The 18,596-nt window shown below is 44.1% G+C and overlaps 1 protein-coding gene and 1 pseudogene across 1 annotated transcript in view; both read left to right on the plus strand.

Annotated features, from left to right (window-relative positions):
* LOC147333744 (butyrophilin-like protein 2) overlaps nt 1-18,596 on the plus strand; it is a 189,197-nt gene that overhangs the window by 50,141 nt on the left and 120,460 nt on the right. The gene's annotated exons all lie outside the window — the stretch shown is intronic.
* On the plus strand, nt 4,457-5,683 carry LOC147333746 (uncharacterized; annotated as a pseudogene).

Raw genomic sequence — 18,596 nt, forward strand, 5'->3', positions numbered from 1 at the left:
GATTACTGCCAAGCATTAGGTCTCACGTAGAAAAATACTGGTTAACACAAGATACAGGCACAGTAGATGAGGCGCTTCAATATGCTAATCATGCACAAACAGTAGTGAAAAACAAAGAGAAGGCCTCAGTCTTTGCCCTAGACACTGACACCGTTTTTACGGCTTTTAGTGGGAGTGGGGGCTACAGGGGAGTTTTCAGAGGTCAAAGGAGAGGGAGAGGAATGCATAGAGGAGAAGCAAGAGGTAGAGGAAGGTTTCGACAAACACCAAACAGTGATTTTAACACTACATGCTGGAGGTGTGGAAAAGAGGGACACTTTGCACGTGACTGTAAGAGACAAAGAACACTTGACACAGAATGACTAGCTGCAACCACTGTGGCTGTAAACACCCAGATGGCTGAAAAAGAGAGCCACATAGATGAAAAAGAAGTAAAAGTTTTAACAAATGCGGAAAATAATTTAGAACAGGATGAAACTGAAGTATATAATGTTCATCAGCTAGTAAGTTTACTGGACGGGAAGCCAACGCTTACGATCTATGTAAATGGCAAAAAGTTGCAAGTGTTGTGTGACACAGGAGCTTGTAAAACAGTGCTTAAAGCAGAGCCCCCGCGCACAACCTTTTCTAGAGAAGTAGTAATGGTGAAAACAGCGTCAGGGCATGTAAAAACCCAGCCACTAACAATGCCACTGACATTTTTGCATAAACCCAGTCAACGCTCCTGTAACATGCCATGTATAATAGACCCAACCTGCCCAGTGAACTTACTAGGAAGAGACGCGATGGCAAAATTAGGGATAGGAGTCATCCCCACAGAAACAGGTATGACGGCAGAAATAATGTTAGTAGAGGGAGACCCCTATCAGAGGGAAGGAAAGGGAGAGCCAAACTACTATTGGTCATTAGATTTGCCACCGCTCATGCAGCTCAAAGAAGCAGCTGAAAAACATCTCCCCGCAAGTGCCGAAAAAATGAAGCCAACTGAGTATCACAACACCCTGCGCTATAAACAAACCCCAGGCCCAGACCCTCTGTTTGATAAACAGGTGCACAGCCTAAAAAGCCCATATTTGACTTTGCAACACTTATATGTTACAAAAAGCGGAAATGCAGTATGTTCAGTGATACAACGAGATCAAATAAAAAACCTGAATAGGATCACAAAACCCCATGTGTCAGTTGCAAAAACGACAAGTACACAATGGAACCAATTAGGTAACATCCTGCAAAAAGTAGAAAATGATAAATATACGCCCACGGAAGAAGAGGGTTGGGCACAGGGTAAAAGAACAGGGTGCATGAGATACACACTAGGCTGGGTGGTAAAAACTACACCCAACACTCATTTGTACGACAGTACGCAAAAATGAGAAATTCTCTCGTTAGAGGAAGAGCCAGCACTTAAAAGTTTACCTTCTACACTGTGGTCGGATGGTCCAACTGATGTGGGATTAATAAAAAACGCAGATTCGGTAAAAGTACAGACCATTTCATCCCACAGGCCCATTAAATCACAGTATCCCTTATCTAAGGAAGCAATAGAAGGGATTAAGCCAGTGATAAAAGATATGGAAAAAGCAGGAATTTTAATAAAAACTAATTCTGCTACCTGCAATACTCCAATCTTCCCAGTTAAGAAAGCTAACACCGGAAAATATCGTTTGGTACACGATCTGCGAGCAATAAATGAAATTACTGAAATGATACCACCAGTAGTAGCAAATCCTCACACTATACTAAATCAAGTCACTCCAAAGGAACAATGGTTCTCAGTGATAGATTTATCAAACGCCTTTTTCTCAGTGCCTTTACATCCAGATGCGCGACATCTGTTTGGCTTCACATTTGAGGGACAGAGATATACCTATACTAGGTTACCTCAGGGATTTCAAAACAGCCCTACTCTCTATGCTGACGCTTTAAAGAAATCAATGATGTCCTGCTCTCTGCCAACAGAAGGACAGTTTCTACTTTATGTAGATGATATTTTAGTGACTGGCCACACAGAGGAAGGGTGTAAACAGAACACTATGGCTGTGCTGCGTCACCTGGCAGAGCAAGGCCACAAAGTGTCTCTGAATAAACTCCAATTATGGAGACCTGAAGTAACATACTTAGGCCACACCCTTTCAGGTGAAGGAAGGAAACTCCTAAACAAAAGAAAAGAAGCTATACAAAATGCACCACAGCCACAAACTAAGCAACAGATGATGAGTTTTCTCGGGTTATGCAATTACTGCAGGGCGTGGATTCCAGAATATGCGGCACAGGTGCAACCACTGCAAAACCTAATTTATGGAAAAAATCTTGCTTTAAAAGATAAAATACAGTGAACACCAGAGGCAGAAGGAGCATTTAATAAATTAAAAGTCATGCTCCAAACAAACGTTGTGCTTGCATTACCAGATTATGACAAAACATTCTACTTGAACGTAGACGGAACACAGGGATACATGAAAGCAGTATTGACACAATCATTTGGGGAAAAACAAAGGCCACTAGCTTTTTATTCAAGCAAACTCGATTCAGTGGCCTCGGGAATGCCAACCTGTGTACAAGCGTGTGCAGCAGCTGCAGAGGCAGTGCAAAAATCTGCCGACATAGTTTTGGGACACACCCTGACTATTAGAGTACCGCATGCAGTAACTTCTATACTGCTACAAGCACATTTGCCTTTCTTAACACATGCGAGACAACTCTCTTATGTTGGCATATTGCTTTCACAATCCCATATCAACATAGTGAGATGTGGACCTTTAAATCCTGGCACATTGTTGCCAGCACCCACAGAGGGAAAAACACATCGCTGCGTGGAAAAATTAGAAGAGGAAACTAAACCACATGCTGACATTTACAGTACACCACAAGAAAGTTTCATTGACATTTTTGTTGATGGTTCAGCATCAAAAAATGCACTAGGGCGTAACTGTGTAGGATATGCAGTAACTACATTAGACACTATAGTAGAAGCAAGAGCTTTGCCACACACGCATTCAGCTCAGAGTGCAGAACTAATTGCAGTAATCAGAGCATGTGAGATACATGAAGGTAAGGATATTAATATCCACACAGACAGCCAGTATGTATTTGCAGCAGTTCACCACTTTGCAAAAATATGGGATAACAGAGGAATGGTTACCTCCTCTGGAAACCCAGTTCAGCACGCAGATTTGCTAAAGCGACTGTTACAGACAGTCCAACTACCGCGACATTTAGCAATTTGTAAATGTGCAGCACATCAGAAAGATGACTCTGAAATTACGAAGGGAAACAATTTTGCTGATAAAGCTGCGAAAGCAGCAGCCATGACAACTACAATTTTATTAGCCACTCATGAAAATCATACCATTCCGATATCTGTACTGCAGGACGAACAAAAAGCAGCACCATCAAAGGAACAAAAGCAATGGCTAAAGTATGGCGCAGTACTAGATGTTGATGGTATAATGAAAATTGCAGGAAAACCCATTCTTCCTAAATCATTGCACAAGACAGCCGCTCTAGTGAGTCATGGTTTAAGTCATATCTCGACAGGAGGAATGACCTTTATAATAACCCAACAATTTTATGCTATAAATTTTGAAACTTCAGCAAAAGAATATGTGAGAACATGTATGACCTGCCAAAAACATAATACCCAAGGTAATTTAAGACCAAAAAGAGGACATTTTCCTACACCACCTCATCCATTTCATACAATTCACATGGATTTTATTGAATTGAATGAGTGTCAGGGCTCAAAATATGCTCTAGTAATTATAGATGTATTCTCAAAATGGCCGGAAATATACCCAGTGAAAAAAGCAGACGCAATCTCAGTTGCAAAGTGTCTCTGCAATCATTTCATTCCAACATATGGCATTCCTACTCTGATAAGATCAGATAATGGAACCCATTTTGTAAATGATGTGATCAGCAAAGCGTCTGAAGTGTTAGGTTTCAGTTTGAAACATCATTGTGCCTACCATCCACAGCGTGCAGGATTAGTGGAGAGAACGAATGGCACTATAAAACAAAGGCTCAGGAAAATAATGGAAGAAACTGGCAGACCATGGCCAGAATGTTTGGGCCTGGTCAAGATGTGGATGAGAATAACACAAGGAAGTAACAAGCTGTCCCCATTTGAGATTATACATGGGAGACCTTTTCCGCTACCAGTTACTAGCGAGCCACTAGATAAATCGATTCGTGAAACCACTCTGGCAGAATGGATGACTAAATTGTTGACAAACAGAGAAGTTGTGTTGAATAATAAACTGCCGCAAGACTCTCTTTCACCTATTTCTTGCAGGTTGAAGCCAGGTGATTGGATCCTTGTTCGAGTACTCCAAAGGAAAAATTGGAGCTCGCCACGGTGGGAGGGGCCATTTCAAGTGCTTCTGACCACTCCAACTGCCTGCAAAATAGCGGAGAGACCCTCCTGGATACATCAGAGCCAGTGCAAAAAGGTTGAGGTCCCAGGAAACCCCGACACCCCCAAGACAGCACAGTAGAGAAATCTCACGCTTGGTTGTTCCAGTGGTGAGGGGGGAGTGCTGATTGAGCCCCCGTAGGGTAAGCTCGCACTTCAACCTCCAGCCTCTGATCAACTCTAGGGCAACCAAGTGTGAGGTGTGACGGATCTGTGTGCAACCATGGGGAGGTGGACCCTCCTGGTTACCTTGACTACGATGCTCACCCTTACAGGACTTCAGCTGACCTCAACAGCAGCTGAACCAGGAGGCAGGCAGAAAAGATGGACACACGACAACTCTCACCTAAGGGACATGACACAAGATCACATTCATCCGTGGATGAATAATGCCTGGTACCGTTATATCCACGACAGAACAAAGGCAGAATCGGCAAATACAGACTGTTATGTCTGCTCTCATATGCCCAGCACGTCGACACACCCCACATTATATGGTGAATATATGAACAACACTCAAGCAAAGTGTGCAGCCAGCTTTGCTGGCATTGGATTCCAACACAGCCGAATCATCATCGACGATAAAATCTCACATGCTGTTGGACTTAGTAATGGAACATGTGATCAACTCTTTTGGATCGACTTCAATGTGACAAATCGGAATATCTCTATCCATTTCCCAGTGTTCCTGGACCAAGTGCCAGGAAAGAACCACTCCATGTGTTACCAGCAAGAGAAAGGTAACAGACCCCTTGGAGACACCACAAACTGTGTCCAAACTGCAAGCCACGGAGAGGGCGCACCTGTGAACATGAGTGGACCCTCTAACGGCACATACTGGGTGCAAGGAATGGCCTGGCTATGTGGACAACGTGCATATTTCATATTGCCCCCAGACTGGACAGGAACATGTGCTCCTATATTCCTGTCAGACCACACCTTCAGGATGACTGCAGTGAACACCACTTCTACACTACGCCGGAAAAGAAGATTAGCGATTCCTAAACTTCAACCACATGACCCGATATGGGGAGGCGACGTGCCTAAGGAGTTTAAATTATGGACTACTGGACAGGAAGTACTCCATTCATTGTTCCCCTGGGTGGGAGCTGGAAAAAACATGCTGAGAATTGAAACTCTGGATTACCGGTTTGGACTTTTCCTGAACGCTTCATGTAAGATCAACGAACAGCAGAACCAGGAAATTGATGCATTACGGATTACAGCGATGCAACATCAAGTAGCTCTGGACATGTTATTAGCAGAGAAAGGGGGACTTTGCGATGTGACAGAAAATGTACGACAAGATGTTACAAACTGATATCTCACTTTAAAAGTTTTTTCTGACAACAGAAGGGAATGTCAATGGAAAATTGTATTTAGTAGTCAGTATAATCTTTTAGTGATATAAGTTTGCTTATGGTAGGATGCTGTTTGTAGTTATTTGGTAGTGACAGGATGTGTGATTTTTAGCAGGCTTGGTTCACCCCCACATCCTGGGAGCATGGGAGAGGTCGTACCTTGTTTTATTGTTTTAACGTAGCTATGTCTGTTTTAGTCTAAGTGCTTTAACTGCTGGACTTCCTCACCGTGCCATCTAGGGTGGGGGAGACTACCCTCTTTATGACCAAGGATGTACCTTTTGTGCTTTCATGTTATATGACCCTTTGATCAACACACACACACACACACACACACACACACACACACACACACACACACACACACACACGCTCAATGGAGTATAAATAAAGACCGGGGCAGTTCTCTCACTGGAGTCTCTTAGAGTGGAGGCTGCCCTTGCTAGCAAGAAGTTCTGTGTGTTTCTCTTCTCTGAGTCTTTACTGAAGAAGTGTTTTAGAACATTTTCCCTAACAGTGGGGGGGGGGGGTTTCGTGGAATTTTGTAAATAAAGTCTGCAACACAGAAAGAGCTGTGATCAAGCTATTTATTACTGCGCCAACACACATCAAACATCACAGTTCAGTCATGTCAGCGCTGCCACAGAGGTCGTGCTCCTCCTCCTTTATGCATTCCAAGGAAGAGGGAGGAAGTTACAAACTGATCCTACCACACTTCACGTGTCTCGCTATGAAACCTAACAGATCAATGGTTAAGCTGTTTGGTGCCCTTGGTGCCCCTTATCAGCACCTGTAAAGGGAGTTGTTTTCTCAAACTGCTGACGCTGAAGTAAGTTCATCTAGTTTAAGAAACATTCACTGAACAGTAACAGTGTCACAACTAAGCATATGCATAAGCACTTAAATACTTCAAATGAGAATAACAGAAAATTTATATTACAGAGGCTAGAGCCTGTCCCAGTAGTCATAGGTAGAGCACACCTGGACAGGTCACCAGTCTGTCAGAGGACTAACACAGAGACAGACATCAGAGTAACAAATCTATTTAAAATTAATGTAAGTTTGCTGCAGCTGTATGTATGAACATGTGTTACTGTGCTCACAGTCCACCTCTCAGGAACCTGCAGTTCATTTTTAGTCAACTTTAAAAAGACCTCACAACAGGCTGATGTGGCTGGATCAGTAGTCTGATTTAAGTACGATACCTTTGGCCAGGGATTCATCTGGTGCATCGCTTCACTGCAGTCTTACGTATTTTCCCCACACCTGAATAAAAAATACTGATATATACAAATAACAGCTTCAGCTGATGCAGCCTGACTCAATCCTAAATGTTCAGCACACAGAGACACAGAGGTGCCGTTTAAAGTTTAGTGTTAACCTGAGTCACTGATCATTTGCAGTATTACAGAGTCTGGCAGTCTTTGCATGATGTCCACGTCACTGTACGTTTCTAGCTGACTCTCAGGTGTGACAGGTGTGCCAGCAGGAAAGAGTAATAATAACTTGGAAAAATCATTGGAAAGACATTGGAGAGACCAAACAGCCACTTCACAAGCGCATGGCACAACACAGAAGAGCCACCTCCACAGGACAAGACTCAGCAGTCCATCTGCATCTTAAAGATAAAGGACACTCTTTCGAGGATGCCAATGTTCACATTTTGGACAGAGAGGACAGATGGTTTGAAAGAGGAGTGAAAGAAGCCATCTATGTCCACTGTGAGCGACCATCTTTGAACAGAGGCGGGGGTTTACGACACCAACTCTCTGCCATCTATAATCCAGTTTTGAGATCCCTTCCCAGACGCCTTAACGCCCACTCACATCCTGGGCCATCTGATCTAAGGAATTCGCATGATAAGGTGGGGCCAGGTTTCACAATGAACACACCCGAAACTCTGGCTGATTGGGACCCACACCCAGTTTCACACCTTGTCTCAGGCGATTAGAGGATCATCAGGGGGTCCTTTTGTCCCTCTGTGGGGGGTCACTCCCACTAGGTTTAAATCTGGGACTCTCCACCATTTGACCTTAGAACTGAAGAAGCTTCTCGGATGAGAGGTGAAACGTCTTCAAGCAACTTAAAGAAGTCCAGACGCTTTTCTTTGCAAGCTCCTTTGACTACTGTGGAAATACCACAAATCTCAGAAATCATTTAACGAGGCATCATGCAAATGCTAGCTAATCAAGCTATCAAAAATGTCCGACACAAAGCAAAGCTCACTTGAAAAGGAATTTGTAATGAAGTTTGCATCCACTTCTCCACGTGCGTAAAAAACAGCCCTGTGTGTCGCAACTTTCATATGTAATGATATACCTCCGTGCAGCGTTGTTGAACATGATGGATTGCAATACCTCATTAATACATTGGGGACCACACTAAGTTTTACCAACTCGCAAACATTTGAGTGAAGCGGTAATCCCAAACATGTATGCACAAGTGTAACACGATGTTACAGCCTCACTCAAGACAGCGGAGAGAGTCGCTATAACCTGTGAAATCCAGAGCAACACCTCACACCATGTTGACAAGGACTGAAGACTCGTGTCTCATGTCTACAGACAAGAACAACAGAAACAAGCCACACAGAAGTTAATTTATCTGAAATTATGTTCAAGGCAATAGAAGAATAGGAGCAGACAAGCAAAAACCTAGTCATCATAACAGATAATGCTGCAAATATGGTACGGGGAATTATTGGGTAGGTTGCACATTGGTTGTTTTGCCCAGACACTCAATGTAGCTTCACAAGCAGGTCTGAAAGTTCCAGCTATTGCTCAGCTGTTTGGCCGAGTAAGACGCACAGCATCCTATTTTTATCGCAGCACTATAGCAAATCACAAGCTTAAAGAGAAGCAAAAGATACTGAACCTACCCGCCCATAAGCTCGTGACTGATGGGGTGACCAGATGGAACAGCACATTGGATATGATGCAACGCTTTCTAGAGCAACAACCAGGAATCTCTGCACCTCTGCTCTCACCAGAAGTGAGGAGAAGTGACAGGGATCTCTGTACGCATACAGAGGCTGACATAACTGAAGGAGAAGATTTAGTGAAAGCTTTGAAACCACTGAAAGCAGCCACACAGGAAAGTCCCCAACGCTATCCACCATTGCACTTCTGCATGCACAACTGCGGGAGAAGATGATCAGTGTTTACCATGACTCTTCAGTGATTAATGACCTGAAGACTACCGTATACCACAACTTGAAGACAATGTATATTTACCCAATTTCGCTGTGCAAGAAACCGCACAATGACAATAAAAAGCTCTAAGTCTAAGTCTAAGAATTGTGTGTATATGCCTTGTGTGATTGTATGGATTCATGTATAACGTTATTAATATAGTGCAAAAATATAATCAGAATGTCAAAATGTTAGTTATAGCCTAATAGTCCTCTTGTCTAGTACGAGTCTTTTTGATCTGTCCATATATATATATATATATATATATATATATATATATAAGAAGGTCCTGAGTTCAATTCCAACATCAGGCCGGGGTCTTTCTGTGTGGAGTTTGCATGTTCTCCCCCTGTTTGCGTGGGTACTCCGGCTTCCTCCCACCGTCCAAAGACATGCAGCTTGAGGGGATAGGTTAATTGGAAAATCCAAATTGCCACTAGGTGTGAATGTGAGTGTGAATGGTTGTCTGTCCCTCTGTGTTGGCCCTGCGACAGACTGGCGACCTGTCCAGGGTGTACCCCGCCTCTCGCCCTATGACAGCTGGGATAGGCTCCAGCGCCCCCCGCGACCCTGAAAAGGATAAGCGGAAGCAAATGGATGGATGGATATATATATATATATATATTAGGGGTGCAACGATACACAAAATTCACGGTTCGGTTCGATACTTTTGTGTCACGGTTCGATATTTTTTCGATACAAAAAAAATGTTCATGCCTTTTTAATTTGTCATTTATTAAATTTTCACGGCACATTCCGCACCACATCTCTGTGCGTTCATCATTTGTTTGAAGCCAGCTCACCTCCTGCAACTACTTTTCTGAGAATACGTGCTTCTTTTGTGGTTCGGACTCCTTCTGACATTTCTTTGGAGGTGGAGGAACATCACAGTAATTGCTTAAATGAGCTTGCTTCTTCGACATCTTTAAGAGTTCTAAACAAATGTCTGTCCTCCTCCTGAAAATCTTATGTACGCAAACACGCGTTGCAACTTCTTATCTTGTGCGCGTTTTTTATTTTGACAGCGAATGCGCACCTGCGGACCACTTATGTGCAGCCCTGGTTATTTAGCTCATCATATTGCAGCCACAGAAATTCTTTTGTCCATGAAACCATAAAGCTGCACATTCTTTTTGCCTTATAGTCTGATTTGTCATAACTTTTCCGTTTTGTGGTAAGCTTTTCTTTGGCTGTCACTTCTTCACCCTGACCTGTCTTATTTGGCTCAGCAGAACTAAAATATATATCCTGCTGCTTTTACACACGCACTCACATAAGCTCAGCGATTCTCTGCGCGATCAACCTCTCACATGTTTAAGCTTGCTGCGGGAGATTTCACTTGTCATGTTTGCATAGTAAGCTAACGATTGATAAGACGATGTCAGAGGAATTGGTGCGCAAATTATCATCACTCACCAATCAGTGCTGTCGCTCTCTATACACAGTTAGCTCATTGCAAAGTGAAAGCAAAAAACAAGTGCAAATTCAAACGCAATTTCAATATGTCACATATTGACAGTGGCTCATCAATGCCAATGACATAATTACCCAGCTACATTTCCCAAAGAATGCAAAAGCATTGACATATATTTTTCCTTCCTACATAGGCCGACGGGCAGGGCAGAGATAGATTTTGGTAGCCCGACTGGAAAAATCGCTAGCCCGACATCGCCCTGTATCTGATTGAGGAATCACTCATCTTTGGAAAAGAGAGATTATTACAGAGAAATGGCTCTTTCCAAAATACTATACTATACTCTTCTGGGCTATATTCTCAGCAGCATATTAAACATATCAGGTCCCCATAAGGAGAATCAGGTGCTAACGGCTGTCTAAATGACTCGGGTAAAGTTTGTAGCATGCATGCTTGTTGTTTGTCGGCATAAACGTGCAGTCATATTCGTTGTGTTCCCACTAGTGCTGTCAGCGTAAATCTCGTTGAAATGACCTTAACGCCACAACACGGCAAATCTCCGTTAATGAGCTACCGCGGATCGCCCCGTGCGTGGGGCTGGACGGCCAACACGTTAATGAGCTAACTGCGCTAACACACTGGCTCCCACTCAAGTAATTGAGCATTGCGTGGCACATCCAACATACTGTTGTACTTTAGTCCATGACGCGCTTACCTTCAGGGTCATACGTCACATGAAAACCAAAATAATTCCAAACGCCAGATCTGAATGAGGGTGGGGGAGGTTCAATTTGCCATGTTGCAAGGAGAGCTTAACTTCTGTCTGGCTAGCTTGCCCTGCGCTCAGTGAATCTGCGTTCGACTACTCCGCCTAGGCTGCACTGTCGAGCGCAGATCCACTGAGCGCTCAACACAGACAGCATCGTCAGAAGGAAAGTTGATAGAATAAATTAAAATTTTGTATTGTTCGATACATATGGGTACCGAACCGAAAGCACTGTATCGAACGGTTCAATATCGATACGAGTATCGTTGCACCCCTAATGTATATATATATATATATATATATATAAATACAAAAAAGCTGTCCAAAAAAGTTGCACAAGATAGTTTCCAACCACAGGACATTTTGGTATTTTGAGGGTCTTCATAGTTTTATTTTTGAGATACACCAAGTTTTATACAAACAAAAAAACTACATTTTCCGTGAAAATGACATCACTTCCATACTCGGGCATGTGATGGTGGACATGCGATAGTTCATGCTGATGGCTATTCCAATGTGGGAAGTGTTACGAACAACTGATAGGACGGGCAAAGTGTGTTTCTAGAATATTACCATATTTTTCGGACCATAAGGTGCCCTGGACTATAACGCGCACAGTCGATGAACCTTCAGGGTTTTCCTACATAAGGTGCACCGGATTTCTATGAGGAGCTCTTAAATGAAAGAAAACAGTCGGATAAGTCAAGCTTTACTCAACTCATTCCTCTTGCTTCCTCCACTTCTGTAACATTGATTCATTCATGTTGAATTCTCTTGCAGATGCTCTATTCCCATGTTGTTGTGGTATATGTTGTTCCGGCATTTTTCACATTTTTGCTATGTAACTTTGCATCTGTTTTCATGGATGCCTGGATGTTAAACTGAACTGTTACACCTGGTAAAGCAGCAACACTGATCATTTTATTGAAGATGAAAGAATTCAGACAGTTTTTCACTCTCAGTGTGCCGCAGTGTTTGTTTCACCTGAAGCGGATGGAGTTTTGGACCCAAAATACTATGAGTCCACGAGGCTCCTGGCTACGGTAGCCATAATACTCCAACAATCCATCAAGCGGTGCGGCTCCGTAGCTTACGATAGTCATACTAAAACATTTTTGACAGATTTTTGAGCGCCACGTAAAATCGGTTTGAGGCCAGTAAACAGTAAAATAAGGCGCACAGAATGTAAGGTGCACTGGTTCACAGATGCAAGATGGCGCCTGTGTTTGGCTGTGCCGCTGCCTCTGTCCATCTGTTTGTTTACTTTTCATGTTGTGCTAGTGTCTTTTCTACACTTTTGTCCAGCATCATCTCCCTCCGGATTTATGATCGCCATGCGTTATTGCGATAGCGTTAAATCTGCTAATGATAATTTTCAGAGTCAACGAAACACGGGTGTTTTCCCGGTTTACCTCCACTCTTGCTGTTCAGCTCTTTTTTGCTTCCCAGGCCTCATCGGAGGTAATGGGGGAAGAGAGCGGGCTTTTTTGTGCTGCTTCGTCGGCTTAGCAGAGAACTGGATCTTCAGGGGCTTTACTCTTGGGCTGCTGCCAATAAGATACGCCTGAGACTTGTTGGAGCTGGATTCTTCCCCACAACTCCCTGTGTTAACCACCCGGGCTGTCACATGAAAGCATGGAAAGCCACAGCTCATCGCAGTAGGAACCCTGATTTACCGTGTGGCTCATCACATTGTGCGGACTCTGTTCCTGGGAGTTAAGGCGTCTGGGGAGGGAACTCAAAACTGGATTATAGATGGCAGACAGTTGGTGTCATAAACCACCGCCTCTGTTCAAAGATGGTCACCCACAATGGACATAAATGGCTTCTTTCACTCCTCTTTCAAACCATCTGTCCTCTCTGTCCAAAATGTGAACATTGGCATCCTCGAAAGAGTGACCTTTGACCTTTAGATGCAGATGGACTGCTGAGTCTTGTCCTGTGGAGGTGGCTCTTCTGTGTTGTGCCATGCGCTTGTGAAGTGGCTGTTTGGTCTCTCCAATGTAGAGGTCTGGACATTCCTCGCTGCACTGTACAGCATACACCACATTGTTAAGTCTGTGTTTTGGAGTTTTGTCTTTCGGGTGAACCAGTTTGTGTCTGAGTGTGTTGGTGGGTCTGAAATGCACTGGGATGTCATGCTTGGAGAAAACCCTCCTGAGTTTTTCTGATACACCAGCTACATAGGGGATGACAATGTTGTTGTGTCTGTCCTTCTTATCCTCCCTCGCTGGTGTCTGATCTTCTTTTCTGTGCCTCTTTGCTGACTTTATGAACGCCCATTTAGGATAGCCGCACGTTTTGAGTGCTTCCTTTACATGTGTGTGTTCAGAAGGGAAAAAGAAGGAACTCAAGACAGACGCAACAACATTGTCACCCCACTTTGCAGTATTTATTTGTAAAAAATGTTTGGAATCATGTATGATTTTCGTTCCACTTCTCACGTGTGCACCACTTTGTGTTGGTCTTTCACGTGGAATTCCAATAAAATTGATTCATGTTTGTGGCTGTAATGTGACAAAATGTGGGAAAGTTCAAGGGGCCGAATACTTTTGCAAGCCACTGTATATGCAGGGGCGGATCTAGAGACATTTTCTTAGGGTGGCATGAGGGTGGCAAAGAAATCAAATGAGGTGGCAAAATCAAAACCTGTTTTTCAAACACATATGCAGGTGGTTACCTGTGGTTAAAATAATTCAAATGCAGAAAGTATACACGTTTTTCATATAAATATGGTTTATAACTTAATTATTGTCTGTAGCCCACATAATTACACACTTTAGTTACATAAAACATGTGAGTTTTGATCTTATGTACTGTATAGCCTGTATAATAAATACATATGTAGCCCAATAAGTATAAAAACCCACAAATGATGTGTGCCAGGAAAAAACAATGTTGGTCCATCAAAAGACAGAGGAGAGCAGCACAGGGACAAACCTGCAGGCCTGACAGCAGGTGTATCACTCCGCTGGTTTTCTACTTAGTTACAGTGTTTACACTGCAAATGTGCCTTTGTGACATTCATCAGTGCCCTCACTGACACACAAAACAAAACAACTACACAACAGAACAACTACACGAGACAACACACTAACTAACTACTCCACACCAAACGTCACAAATCTCCCACATCTAAAAACTCTCTCTCTCTCTCACCAACAACCAAATCCCACTTAATTAATTGGTTGACATGGTACATTTTTCCGTTGGGCTTTTTTTTTGCTATTATTGTTTGATCTACTGTACAATATAAAGCACATTGAGGCGACTTCTGTTGTGATTTGGTGCTATATGAATAAAATTGAATAAAATTGAATTGAATTGGTCAAAAAGGACTCCAAGGTTCCTCACAGTGTTACTGGAGGCCCAGGTAACGCCATCCAGAGAAAGAATGTGGTTAGATACCATATTTATAAGATGTTTAGGGACGAGAACAATAACCTCAGTTTTATTTGTACAAGATCACTTTGACATGCTGGTGGGAGGAGTCAGGAGATGACTTGCTCTACCTGCTGAGCCACCCGAGGAACCTTCAGGGTGTAGTCATTCCTTTTAAACTGAACCTTTGTTCTGGTTGTTGTTTGACACACAAACAGCACTGTTGGAATGTGCCACACACAGAGTGTGCGCTCACATTACGTGGCATATTTGTGTGTATTGAGCCATCAGCTCTGACGCACACAGTATAAACAGCACATATAAAGTCCACAGTGTGGACACAGAGCAGGGAGTGAACAGGCTCAGGCAGCAGCAGTGCTGATATATGCCTGGCCTCCATTCGTCTCATTAAAGCTGCCCGAGCCTCCAAACAACAACATTCACACATGTGAGCCTCACAAATATCACTGACAACCAAAAGTCCCATTTTTATATTGATGTCAGCATTATTCCATCATGAAGCAATGATAGAAACACATCTTCATTTCATCTCTGTTGGAGCCTTTTGTTCAGTGAAAGCACAAAAAGCTGCCAGCAAATCAGATTCACTCTGCTGCACTGAAACACTGTGGACACAGTCTGGAGACACGCAGACTTTAAACTTTATTTGCATGATGTGAAAAGAAACCACATCATAAATGTGATCATGTGGGACTTTAGGAACAGAGGATCGCTGTGATCAGAGAACCCGGCCTCTTTAATAACCTGTACTGAACTTTTCACATCTGCATCATTGTTGAGACAGCGGAAGGTATGTTTCAGTGTCAGGACTGAAGGCGGAGCTTTGTGTGTGTCAGGGTGAGGCCGCAGCAGCCGCCTCCAACCGGAGCGCTCGGGCGTGAAACTAGGAGGAAAGCCGACGTCCTCCTCTTTCCTCAGAAGTGATCTGTGGCTGCTGGACTTCATTCCTCAAATTAACAAAGTGTGAAGCTGAACTCTGAGCTGTGACAGTGAAGCAGTGTGAGAGTGTCAGTAGATGATCAGCAGAGGAAAGTGAAGCTGCTGTGAGCTGATGTCCTGAAGGGCTTTTAAAGAGTCTCTGAGTTTGACGGGAACATGAAGATGTTTGTGGTGTTTGTGATCCTCCTGCACGGTAAGTACACCTTCCTCTCTCTGCTCTCATCATCAGCTTTTCTTTCATCTCTCTCTCTTTAATGTGTTGAAGTGCAGCAGGAGGAGATTTCCATCAAACACTGGATTCTGATTCAGATCAAACTAACAATCCAAAGCAGCAACTTTCAAATCTCTGGATTCTTCTTGGTGCCTTTCAGATGAGCTACATACACTCAACAAAAATATAAACTCAACACCTTTGTTACTGCTCCCATTCCCCATGGGATGGACGTAGAGACCTAAAATTCATCCCAGATACACAATATAACCATCCCTCCCAAACAGTGGTCACAAATCAGTCCAAATGTGTGGTAGTGGGCACATCTGCTATATTGAGATAATCCATCCCACCTCACAGGTGTGCCACATCAGGATGCTGATCTGACATCATGAGTAGTGCACAGGTGTACCTCAGACTGCCCACAACAAAAGGCCACCCTGGAATGTGCAGTTTTGTCTCACAGCAAAATGCCACAGATGCCACAAGCAATGAGGGAGCGTGCAATTGGCATGCTGACAGCAGGAATGTCAACCAGATCTGTCGCCCGTGCATTGAATGTTCATTTCTCAACCATAAGCCGTCTCCACAGGCGTTTCAGAGAATATGGCAGCACATCCAACCGGCCTCACAACCGCAGACCTTGTGTAACCACACCAGCCCAGGACCTCCACATCCAGCAGGTTCACCTCCAAGATTGTCTGAGACCAACCACCCAGACAGCTGCTGGAACAATTGGTTTGCACAACCAAACAATTTCTGCACAAACTGTCAGAAACCGTCTCAGGGACGCTCAACTGCATGCCCGTCGTCCTCATCGGGGTCTTGACCTGACTCCAGCTCGTCGCCGTAACAGACTTATGTGGGCAAATGCTCACATTCGATGGCGTCTGGCACGTTGGAGAGGTGTGCGCTTCACGGATGAATCATGGTTCACATTGTTCAGGGCAGATGGCAGCTGAGAATGTCCCAGTTCTTGCATGGCCAGCATACTCACCGGACATATCACCCATTGAGCATGTTCGGGATGTGCTTGACCGGCGTATACGACAGCGTGTACCAGTTCCCACGAATATCCAACAACCTCGCACAGCCATTGAAGTGGAGTGGACCAACATTCCACAGGCCACAATTGACAATCTGATAGACTCCATGCGACGATGTGTTGCACTGCATGAGGCAAATGGTGGTCACACCAGATACTGACCGGTTCTGGGTCCCCAGACCCCCAATAGCGCAAAAAACTGCACATTCCAGGGTGGCCTTTTGTTGTGGGCAGTCTGAGGTACACCTGTGCACTACTCATGATGTCAGATCAGCATCCTGATGTGGCACACCTGTGAGGTGGGATGGATTATCTCAATATAGCAGATGTGCCCACTACCACACATTTGGACTGATTTGTGACCACTGTTTGGGAGGGATGGTTATATTGTGTATCTGGAATGAATTTTAGGTCTCTGCGTCCATCCCATGGGGAATGGGAGCAGTAACAAAGGTGTTGTGTTTATAATTTTGTTGAGTGTATTTAAGTAAAGTACAGATACCTTAAAACTGTACTTAAATACTTACTGTCATGGTCCTGGGTCATTTTGACGCAGCCTTCTCTGTTTTCTTGTGTTTCTATATCACGTTGTTCTAGGAGTTATTCTATGGGTACTAAGTTGTTCGGTGTAGTTTACTGGATTTCCCCTCGTGTCTTTACCCCCAGTGTCTCCCTGTGTGTATTAGAGTTCTGCTGCCTTGTTTCCCCTCCTTATGTTTTATTCCATGTTTCCCAGCCTGTCTGTCTGAAACCTGCACAGACATGCTGGGACGGCATGTCTGTGCAGAATTTGCATACTAATGATTAAGGAACTGACCTCCCAGCCCACTGTTCCTTCAGTGGGCTGGTTTCAGAATCAGAATCAGAATCAGAATCAGAAAGGGGTTTATTGCCAAATGTTGAGCAGGTTTACAACATTAGGAAATTGCTGCGGTGCTTCAGTGCAAACATAGTGTCATAAATAGCACTTAAATAGACATGAAAAAATAAAAGTAGGAATAAGAATTAAAAGTGCTACGTAGAAAGATATGTGCATAAGATATACATGAGATATATACATGAGAATAAGAATTAAGAGTGCTACGTAGAAAGATATATACATGAGTGCAGGTGGTGATCAGTGCCAAACATGGAATGATGCAGTGACACAGCGTAGGGTCATGTGTTAGTGGTGGGAACAGTCATATGGTTATTGTTCATGTGTCCAACAGCAGAGGGGAAGAAACTGTTCTTATGGTGAGAGGTTCTGGTGCGAATGGACCGGAGCCTCCTGCCTGAGGGGAGCAGGTCAAACAGACTGTGTCCAGGGTGAGAAGGGTCAGCTGAGATCCGAGCTGCACGCCGCAATGTCCTGGAGGTGTACAGGTCCTGCAGAGATGGGAGTCTGCAGCCAATCACCTTCGCAGCAGAGCGCACAACACGCTGCAGTCTCTGTTTGTCCCTGATAGTGGCTCCAGCGTACCACACGGTGATGGAGGAGGTGAGGATGGACTCGATGATTGCAGTGTAGAACTGCATCATCGTCCGTGTTGGCAGGTTGAATTTCTTCAGCTGCCTCAGGAAGTACATCCTCTGCTGGGCTTTCTTGATGACGGAGGTGATGGTGGGCTCCCACTTCAGGTCCTGGGTGATGGTGGTACCCAGGAAGCGGAATGAGTCCACAGAGGTGATGGGGGTGTCAGACAGGATGATGGGGGGGAGTGGAGCTGTGTGCGTCCTGAAGTCCACAATAATCTCCACTGTCTTCTGGGCATTCAGCACCAGGTTGTTGTGGCTGCACCAGGACACCAGACGTTCAACCTCCCTCCTGTAGGCAGACTCATCCCCGTCCGAGATGAGTCCAATAACGGTGG

The sequence above is a fragment of the Aulonocara sp. 'chitande type north' Nkhata Bay genome, linkage group LG3 (assembly GCF_057382095.1).
Source record: "Aulonocara sp. 'chitande type north' Nkhata Bay isolate Kocher_YH1m ecotype deep benthic linkage group LG3, A_spYH_male_GT1.1, whole genome shotgun sequence".
Taxonomy (NCBI): domain Eukaryota; kingdom Metazoa; phylum Chordata; class Actinopteri; order Cichliformes; family Cichlidae; genus Aulonocara; species Aulonocara sp. 'chitande type north' Nkhata Bay.